The following is a 9,349-nucleotide window of genomic DNA, read 5'->3' as shown; positions in this document are numbered from 1 at the left end:
CAATACGGCGTTCATCAGAACTTGAGAAACAACAATTGCTAGAAAGAGGAGAGGGGAGTTCAGTGCAGAACCAGCTATCAATACCAGCATGGTGCAATGAATCCAAATGCAAATTCACAGCAACAAATTCCAACTAGTTTTGCATCTAATCCAGTTATGTTTTTGTGAGTGGCAGGAGCTGATGCATAGGGCTGTCTATAGGAGAGAGAGACCAGGCATTTTACACTATACCTGAGAATAGTTGAGGAATTAACCATGGAAAGTGAGTGGTTAACATTCACCTTCATTCCATCTTTAGCTTGGTGAAATTTTACTTTGATCTCCCATTGACCCACACAAGGAATCCAAGCTGGGATGACGGTGAAGGTGGATCTGGCTGATTTGTAGATGAAGAGAAAGGCTGGATTCTGAATGGTGCTGCTATTTTGGTATGCGACGCAGCACAGATGCAGCATCTCAGGTTTCAGCAATAACTGCTGTTTACTGCTTTGCATTTCTGCAACTGAGTTTTTCGTGTTGCAGTCACTTGTACTGGGACCGACTGTCAGGTGAAAACAATCTTAGCGCCGAGCACAATCAACCCCAAAGCATTTAAGTAGTCTGTAGCTGATGTTTTCATATCCTCCTTCAGGGCTTTTTGCCAGCTTTTCAGACAGCTCCACTAGCCAAAAAGTTGCTTGCTTTTTTAGTGTTGCCCTGTCCTTCAGTACCTTGAGCAAGTCTTTCTCCTGCCTGAAAGGACAAAACTAGAGATAACTAAAGCAAACAAGTCTCCCAGTTTTCCCAGCTCTTTCCATGCTGGACACACTCATCAATGGAATTAACTTAGAAAACACAGGATACTGAAGCATTTCAACTGCAAATGTGAAGAGGGAGGGAACGTATGTACATGGGACTTACTAGAAGTACATAAATCAACTGCAGATCTACACAGGAGTGGCTGAGAGCTGGCAGATGTTGAACATGTTGGAAGACTTTCCAGCTAGGGAGGAACTGTGCACAGCTTCCCTGACATGTAAAGAGAGGCAGAGGCTTCATGCACAGTACTTCAGGGTGAGGATAACAGGAGTTCCACATGGCATTAGAGAGGTTGACCCACATCAGCAACAGGGAGCATCAGAGAGCACCTGGACCAGACCTTACCATCACACCAGGCTGATGACAGAAAGAACCACTAGTTTCACAGAAAGCCCAGGCAAACTAGGGATGTTGAAATGATAGCTCCCCACTATATGTTACCTCAAGTAATAGACTTGGGAAGCAGCATTTTCAATGATGGGTCACATTTTTTGTCAAGGAGTATTCTACAAGAATAAAGGTTATTTCCCCCATTTCCCTTTTCCCAACCTGAGCTCGGATTAGAGCATAGCACTCACTGCACAGAAGCAGGATTCTAATCCTCTCATCATAATAAATGGGATTAAATGTAACCATATTTCCTGCGTTAAAAATAACAGAACAACTTCCACTTATTTGGACTACTCTCTACTCAAGTGCAGTGGTGAGACTCCCTCATTCCCATTAAAAACAACATATATGACAACTGTGACTTGACAAAGCATGTATGACTTGCAGCCACCTGCAGAAAAGCATGAAACAATGCTCCATGCTCCTTTTACACTTTGCACTTCAAAGCTGCAGTTTGAAAATTTAATTCTATTGTAACTTATTTTTAAGTTACTTATTTTTGAGCTTATTTTTAAGTAACTTATTTTTGAGCTTTTTCATTCTAGAGAGAAACAAATCATGAACCATAAAGATATCAATCCTTTGCAGTTCAGGAAATTTGAATAGTTCAATTCAACGATAAATAAAAACACCACTAGAGATTAAACTCTGACTTCACAAAAACTACTTTCTCTAATGAAAACTGAGCTTCCTGAATGAAGCCTTGCCTCATTTCAGTAAAACTCCGTTTCCTGCCTTCATTCATACCTGTAGCTGCCAGGACATGGAGTCACACTGCAGCTTGCTCCAACACACAACAGGGTTCATCTGCCCAGCTGGAGGAAGATGCTCCACCTCAGGACAACATGCTTTGCAGGGAAGCTTTCTAGGCAGCCCTTTTGAGTGGTACAAAGACAGAATTCTTCCAGCAAGAAGTCTGATTCCTGCTGGCAACCAGACACCCAGCTCTGTGCACACAGACCCACAGCACACTGACAGTATCATCCTCTGCATTTTAAGCGTAAGGCAGCGTCTAGTTTCCTCAAAGCCATCAGCAGAGCCAGAATTCAAAGCATTTGGCTGATGATGCATTCACTATACTACACTTTCAAATACTTTCATGCCTCCCAGCAGCCAGAAAGATTCCTTTCATATCTTCACATTATCTCTCACATTAATACAATGTTTTCCTGCTGGAGTAGCTCTAATCTGTTCCCAGAAAAAAAAATGCATACAATAGTTTTCATTCAGTTCATAATAAGATTCATTAAAAAAAAATAATCATAAAACTGTCTACAGCTGAACAGAACCCTTTTGGGAAGTTTTTGGAATGCAAAGATGCTCCATCAATTGCCTGAAAGTAGAAAAGATAAGTAAAAACTGGATACTGAAAATAAACTTCTGCTCTTAGAAGAACAAGTGCTTTCTTCTAGGGTTATAAAAAGTCAATGAATGAAGTGACTGGGGCTCTTCATAGCCCCAAACTGGGTCCTGATCCTTTGTATCCAGCATCATTTTCCCTACTAAAGGTCCAAGCAGCAGGACATCCCACATCCTTACATTTATATGCAACCAAGGTCTTTGTACAACCATTAGTAAGTTCTCCTCTGAAGATTTGCTACCCCTTCCTTTTCTTCAGGTATTTCCCTGAAACATGTAGAACTCGTTTGCCATCTGAAGTTTTAATCAGCTATTTAATTGAACTTTAGTCATTTATAATAATATAAAAATATGCCTGATCTGTTGTTGTGTTTTTTTGTTGTTTTTATTTTCAGTGTAGGCACCTTCTTGTCTTCTGGGGAAATCCAGCAAGGTTTGGCCACGTGTGAATAGAAGCAATAGTTCTTCAGACTCAATTGCAAAGATTTCGTATGTGCAAAGGAACAAGCAGAGGGGAAAGAGGGGCAGAGACAGAGGCAGAAACAGAGCAACAACAAAATAACAGGCCAGAGAAAACAGAGAGAGATGTGTCACCTAGGGGAGAACAAGCATGTTCAAACATTCATTTGTGCCACCCTCAGGTACAACAGTCCAGTTCATGGGGCAATACCAACTGTGCGGGTTCAGAAAGCCAGTCCTTTCCCCACTGCCCTCCTATGCCCTGCACTGCCTGGGAGGCCTCGTCTGCACCACAACCGTGCAAGAATTGCTTTTAACATGGTGGGAGCCGATCCCCGCTGAGAGCCGCGTGTCAGTTCCACTGTGAACCTCTGACCCCAGCTCTGCCCTAATGCCACCGGCCAAGTTCTCACATGCTCAGCAGAACCACCAGCGTGACCTTGCTAACATGAGCTTGAATGATTTCCTAATGCAGTTAAACCTTTCCGCAGAACCTCAGAAACCACAAATTGTAATTCATGACAAAAGACACTAATACCCCTGAAGACGGTAATTCTTCCCATCTGCCCTTTTATCTCCCCTGGCTGGGAGCACAGACAACCTGCTGACAACGAACACCCACCTTTGGGTGATTGATGACCCACGTCCCTCCCCACCGCTCACCATATGGTACAGACAAATATCTGCCTTGTTCAGAAGCAGATGCATTGAGCTACCAGACCACCTTGGTAGTGCAGAGAGATAAGGAGAACCACCCCTCAATGAGCCGCTCTGATTTAACAAGGCCACACTGCAGCATCTACCCTCATTTAACTAACTAATAATGCCACAGAATCACAGCACAGATAAGGTGGGAAGGGCCCTCTGGGGATCACCTGGACCAACCCCATGCCCAAACAGGGTGGGCCACAGGAGTTGGTTTGCGTGCTCTGCTTTCACACTGGCTACTAGCCTCAGCCTTTCCCTTCACTTGTTTTCCTCTTATTTTCCCCTCTAGCAAACACACTGTAAATACTGTTTACCACTGGCTTGCTTTCCATTGCTCTTGAAGTGAAACCCATGAGCAACTCAATAGGGAATCTCCTTTTGTCCTCAGCAGTGCTTCTCCTCAGCGCTGTCCCGCTGCTGCCTGAGGATAAAGGTTCCCTCACCTTCACCTTCCTTCAAAAAGCACCCACTGAGGCAGGAAGAGGAAGAGAAAATCTAAGACAGCCTTTGCTGCCTGCCTCCTGTTGTTCCGAGCTGGATTTTATGCATGTTTGCTCCCTGCTTCAGCATATAACGGAGACGATCTGCCTGCCCAGAGCAATCTGTCACAGGCTCTCCTGCTGCTGAGCAGAGCCAGCACGCCATCCATGCCTCCCCCAGATGTTCCTGTTTTCAGAGCTAATAGGAACCACATGCACTGCCGCCTCTCCCTGCAGAGCCCAGCCAGCTCACAGAGGGAGGTGGAATCTCTACCTGACCTCAGGACTGCTGCAGGGTGCTCCAAGCCCACGCTCCAGCCTGGAGCTGCCCGCACACAGGTATGGCCTACAAGTGAGGAGAGGAAAAGACAGAGCAACATATTTGCTAACACCAAAGTCCCTAACCTGGCCGTAACGTTTTTATGCCTATTTACTGGATGTATGTCGAAAATTAAATTTGAAACAAATTTCATCTGTCAATCCAAATCACGACAGAGGAAATTCAGAGCACTTGAAAAATCACCACTCTGTCTTTTGGCTTCTGGTGAGTATTTCTCTTTCTTCTCTCTCCTTGCTCAAAGATTGGTCACAATCCCTCACGGCAGCTTTTCATCTCCAGAGCCCTAAAACTTTCTGCCGAATCACCCACACAGGCATCAAAACCGTACCTCTGATTTTGCAGAAGTTTTCACTACCACTTTCATTGCACAGAAACATTTCCTTACAGAGGTTCTCCAGAGTAAGCATTCGTAAAATGCAACAGAAATTGCCTCCAAATTCATTAGAAGGCGCAAAATGGTTTTGGTGCAAATTTATTTCCCGTTTAGTTCTGACTGCTGAGTGGCAGCAGCATTAGAAAAGACAGATTTATGCTTTTTCAAGGGAGGAGCCTTCAACCCATGCTCAGTAATTAGTCTGCACTTCTACACGAATTTCTGCATCTGAACCAACTGCCAAGTCTGTTACTCACAAAGCTGCTCAGACACCACTGACCAACAAATTAAAGACAATCAGCACATCTTTGAGCTGCTCTGAAAGTTAGACCACCCTCAGCACGATTCTGCCCTTGTGGTTGCCAAGTTCAGACCCCCAGCCCCACGACCTTCCTGCACACGCTGTCAGGAGCCGCTCTGCCAGTAGCTGGTGAGGCACAGTGCAGCCACTCGTTTCATCCAGAACACACTGAAGCACAGGGTTAAAGTGCACAGTCAGTCAAAGCTCCATCAAAACCCAAAGATCCTGATGGATGTTTTCAAGGGCCACCAGGTTTCTCCATCCCTCCAGACAAGCAGAAGGGCTTCCAGGGGGCACGGAGAGCTTGATCTGCACTTCTGTGACCACAGAACAGTTACCAACCGTTATCATTTTTAATGAAATGCACCAAGCGTCCACATCGCCATCAGATGTATGCAGCTTTGTTGTTGTTGTTTAGCTGGTAATATAGTTAATAAAAAGCAGGTACAACTCTCATCCTGCTTTGGAAGCCTGTCTTGGAATCTGAACAGCCTCTGCTAAAGTCATCACAGATTAAGATTATAAAATACATGCAGAACCTCCTACACCAAAGTGCCCTTTACATGCCATAAGAGCACAGTTTATCCACACACACGCTCACACTGAAAGATCTGATGCTGCCATTTGCAGAGAAAGGCAGGGAGACCACACACCGTGTCACACCGAGCAGCAGTTAGGAACGTTTCAGAGTGACTTCAATTATTTCTTAGCTCAGTAAATCCCCTTCTGTCTCCTTGCTGGAAAGGCAGCTGTGTATCATGTAAAACATATGAACCCTAAGAAGGCTGCAATCTGCATCCCACTTAGCTAATTCCTTTCCTTTCACTTCCCAGTCACAGTATCAGCCATGACAGAACATAAAACACAATTTCACAGGCTGCATAGCTCCTAGAATTTCATCCAAAAATCCCAGTTAACACTTCCGATTAATTGCTTTCGCTATTGATAGAGCTATCCTGCACTGGCAGAGAAGCCGTGCGAATGAATGGATGATATGACTGCAGTGACACAAGGCTTTATGCTCTTTCAGCATTTGTATCTAAACACCATAGAAGAAAACACCATATAGAAAAGCTCGGTATGTTAACTTGTTATCACTGTTGATGGCCACGATACCTACATCTGCTGAGCAAACCCTGAAGTTTCACACCTTAGACACAAGGGGCAGAAAAATACATCTCAGTCACAGGAATAAATGGCCTTCCAGTACTTGAAGGGAGCATATAAACAAGAGGGGGAACAGTTGTTTACGAGGCTGGATAGGACAAGGGGGAACAGTTTTAAACTGAGACAGGGGAGGTTTAGGTCAGATATTAGGAGGAAGATTTTCCCCCAGAGGGTGGCGATGCACTGGAACAGGTTGCCCAAGGAGGCTGTGGATGCCCCATCCCTGGAGGCAATCAAGGCCAGGCTGGATGTGGCTCTGGGCAGCCTGGTCTGGTGGTTGGTGACCCTGCACATAGCAGGGGGGTTGAAACTGGATGATCACTGTGGTCCTTTTCAACCCAAGCCATTCTGTGATTCTACGAATAAATGTGAAATGGGGCTCTTGGTCTCCCCCAGACCTGCCTCCTAGCAAGGGGCACTCTTCACCTGCAGCCAGACATTTCCCTGCTCTTCAGGTTGGAAGAAAGCTGAAACCTCAACCTATGGTCAATTGAAGCACTGGTTTTAGTTACTGATGAGAGCATCCCAGGGAAGGGAGAGTTTGCCTATGCAGGTTGGCTAAGAAAACAGCCCTAACAACTATCCTTGCTTGAAACACCTCACAATCAGGATGCCCATCTTTTCTGACAAAGCTTTTTTTGGTGGCACAAGCTCTTTTCTTACACTTAAATTTAAAACAATCACAACAACAAAACAGAAATCATAAGAACATCCTCTATTCTTTTTTGTGCATTTCATCCCTCATCAGAAAACGAGCAAACAAAACAGATTTAGGTTTTATTTTTACTTAATCCTGTTTGGAAAAAAAAAAAAAAAAAAAGAAGATCTAGATCTCACAGTAAGCAGCCCACTGTTGCTGTAAAACTGAATATCACCATTACAGACAGTCACACAAACACACATTACAGAGATTCTGATTCTTCTGAAATGGCCTCTTGAAGATTCCTTAGCTCTGGATGCTTGCAAATAAGCCTGAGTTTTCTAGAATAGAGGAAGGAGATTCATTAGCATTCACAACTGTTCCTTACATGAACTGAAGCTGGACTAGCAGGGAAAAAATTAAAATCATGCCTATGTGCAACAAATGCCAGTTTTCCCAATATATTTCTGCTCCAACTCAGGGTGGACTTCAAGTCCTAGAAGTCACTTAGGCACCAAACTCCCCAGTACTCAAACATGCAGATGTGAGTAGTTTTGGACTTTTCCAGATCTTTTTTAAACAAGGAGAAAAATACCCCAGCAATCTACCCTCAACCTTTTCATGAGTTTTCATGGAAAGTGATGTAACTTGGTAGTTGAGTTCCACATTTTTGCAGGGGAAAGAGTAAAGCAAATGGCCTTAGCACTAACAAAAATCATGCAAATCTGGGGATTTATCCCAGGAAAACCTGATGTTGCCAAACATGTCCCACACGGATGCACACTCCCATTGTTCCTCCTTGATGTTTCAGGAAACAGTGAATAATGCAGTGACCAACACCCAAGCAAACACAAGGAGATTTTAGTAGAAGACCTTTCTTGGTACCAGCACGCAGTCACCAGCAGTCAAATACAAATCATTATGTTAAGAGCTACTTGTAACGGCCAATGAAATACAAACCCATAAAATAAATCAGAATCCCACTCAACCATGACTGAGCAGACAAGCTCTCTTCATTCCGTAACGCTCAGTGCTTGACCAGTTGTCCCTGCTAAATGCCAAAGTCACAGTCGATCAACATGGACTGAGAAAATGGAACATCACAGGCCTTGAACATAGCAGAGCCGCTCCATGAGCTGTAACAGGAAAGGTTGCAGCCCCACAACACAACACTGCTGCTACACTGTGTGGTACCCTTGATCTTGTCTTCATTGCAGGGCCTAGATCCCAAGCAGGCTCACAAATTTCACTTCCCAACCCAGGAAAGAGTTGCATGCAACACCAGCACATAGCACTGCAGAGCCCCTCACAAAATCTGTTGCCGAGGATGCCCAGTGAAAGCTAAGTGAACATTTTAAGCTATGGACCCCATGGCAAGGCTGCCCTTTCCCTAGACTGTCATGTATTAAGGAGACGGTCCCTGGAAAGTTCTGTAATTCCACTTCAAGCTCCAGGAAAACACTTACGTCCCCAAGCAATCTTCAAAGTTGGATCTGAATGCTAAAAATGAAGGAAATGAGAAACGAGTAAATGGCAAATTAAAATCCCACAGTACTTAATTCCGGAAACAACAATCCATGGCATTCCTAGAAGGAGCACTGTGCCCCAGGCACCTCAGCAGCTGTAGGCTCATCAGCTCCTGCTGTCCGAGTTGGGCAGCAGCTGGGGACCACCAAGAGTCAAAGGAGAAACCCTGGCAGGCACTCACATTTCTCCTCCTTTTCTCTTTTGATGTGTTTGCATTGCTGTCTCTAACACAACTAATGGAAACTCCAGCAACTGAATCAACACACGGGGCTTCCACATGGCAGCCCCACGTCAGAGATGGAGCTGCATGGCTGGCAGCCCAGCACCAGGCCGTGAGCACCAGCTTTCCCCACATCTCCTCACATGACAGTCTCTCTCTGTCAAGGCTTACCTGCTGAGATCCAGTCTATGGATAGAGGAAGAGATGCCAGCATTTATTTGCTCTCATTTAATTGATAGACATGTGTCTTTGCACATCAATACCAGGAAATGTTGAAGACATTTCCATGGGGAAAAAAAAAAAAAGATTAATAAGAAAAGCATATATCACAGTTCACACACAATCTGTTTCTTTCATGACTTTCCTACATTCCCTGCAGAATAATCACTCATAACACTGCATGGATATGCACTGTTTTCTTTACCATGCCACCTAATCTATCAACTTCCCCCATCCCTCAGGCTTGCAGTCAGTTTAGGAACTATGGCTTTTGTAATGTGCAAACAGCCATCTCTGAACACCTCACTGACTAGCTTCATGCCAAGGCATTAACATACTGTCACTTTGCAACCTTCCAGAGCAGCAAAA

This window comes from Meleagris gallopavo, chromosome 2, assembly GCF_000146605.3.
Source record: "Meleagris gallopavo isolate NT-WF06-2002-E0010 breed Aviagen turkey brand Nicholas breeding stock chromosome 2, Turkey_5.1, whole genome shotgun sequence".
NCBI lineage: Eukaryota > Metazoa > Chordata > Aves > Galliformes > Phasianidae > Meleagris > Meleagris gallopavo.
Note: the sequence above shows the minus strand (reverse complement) of the source record.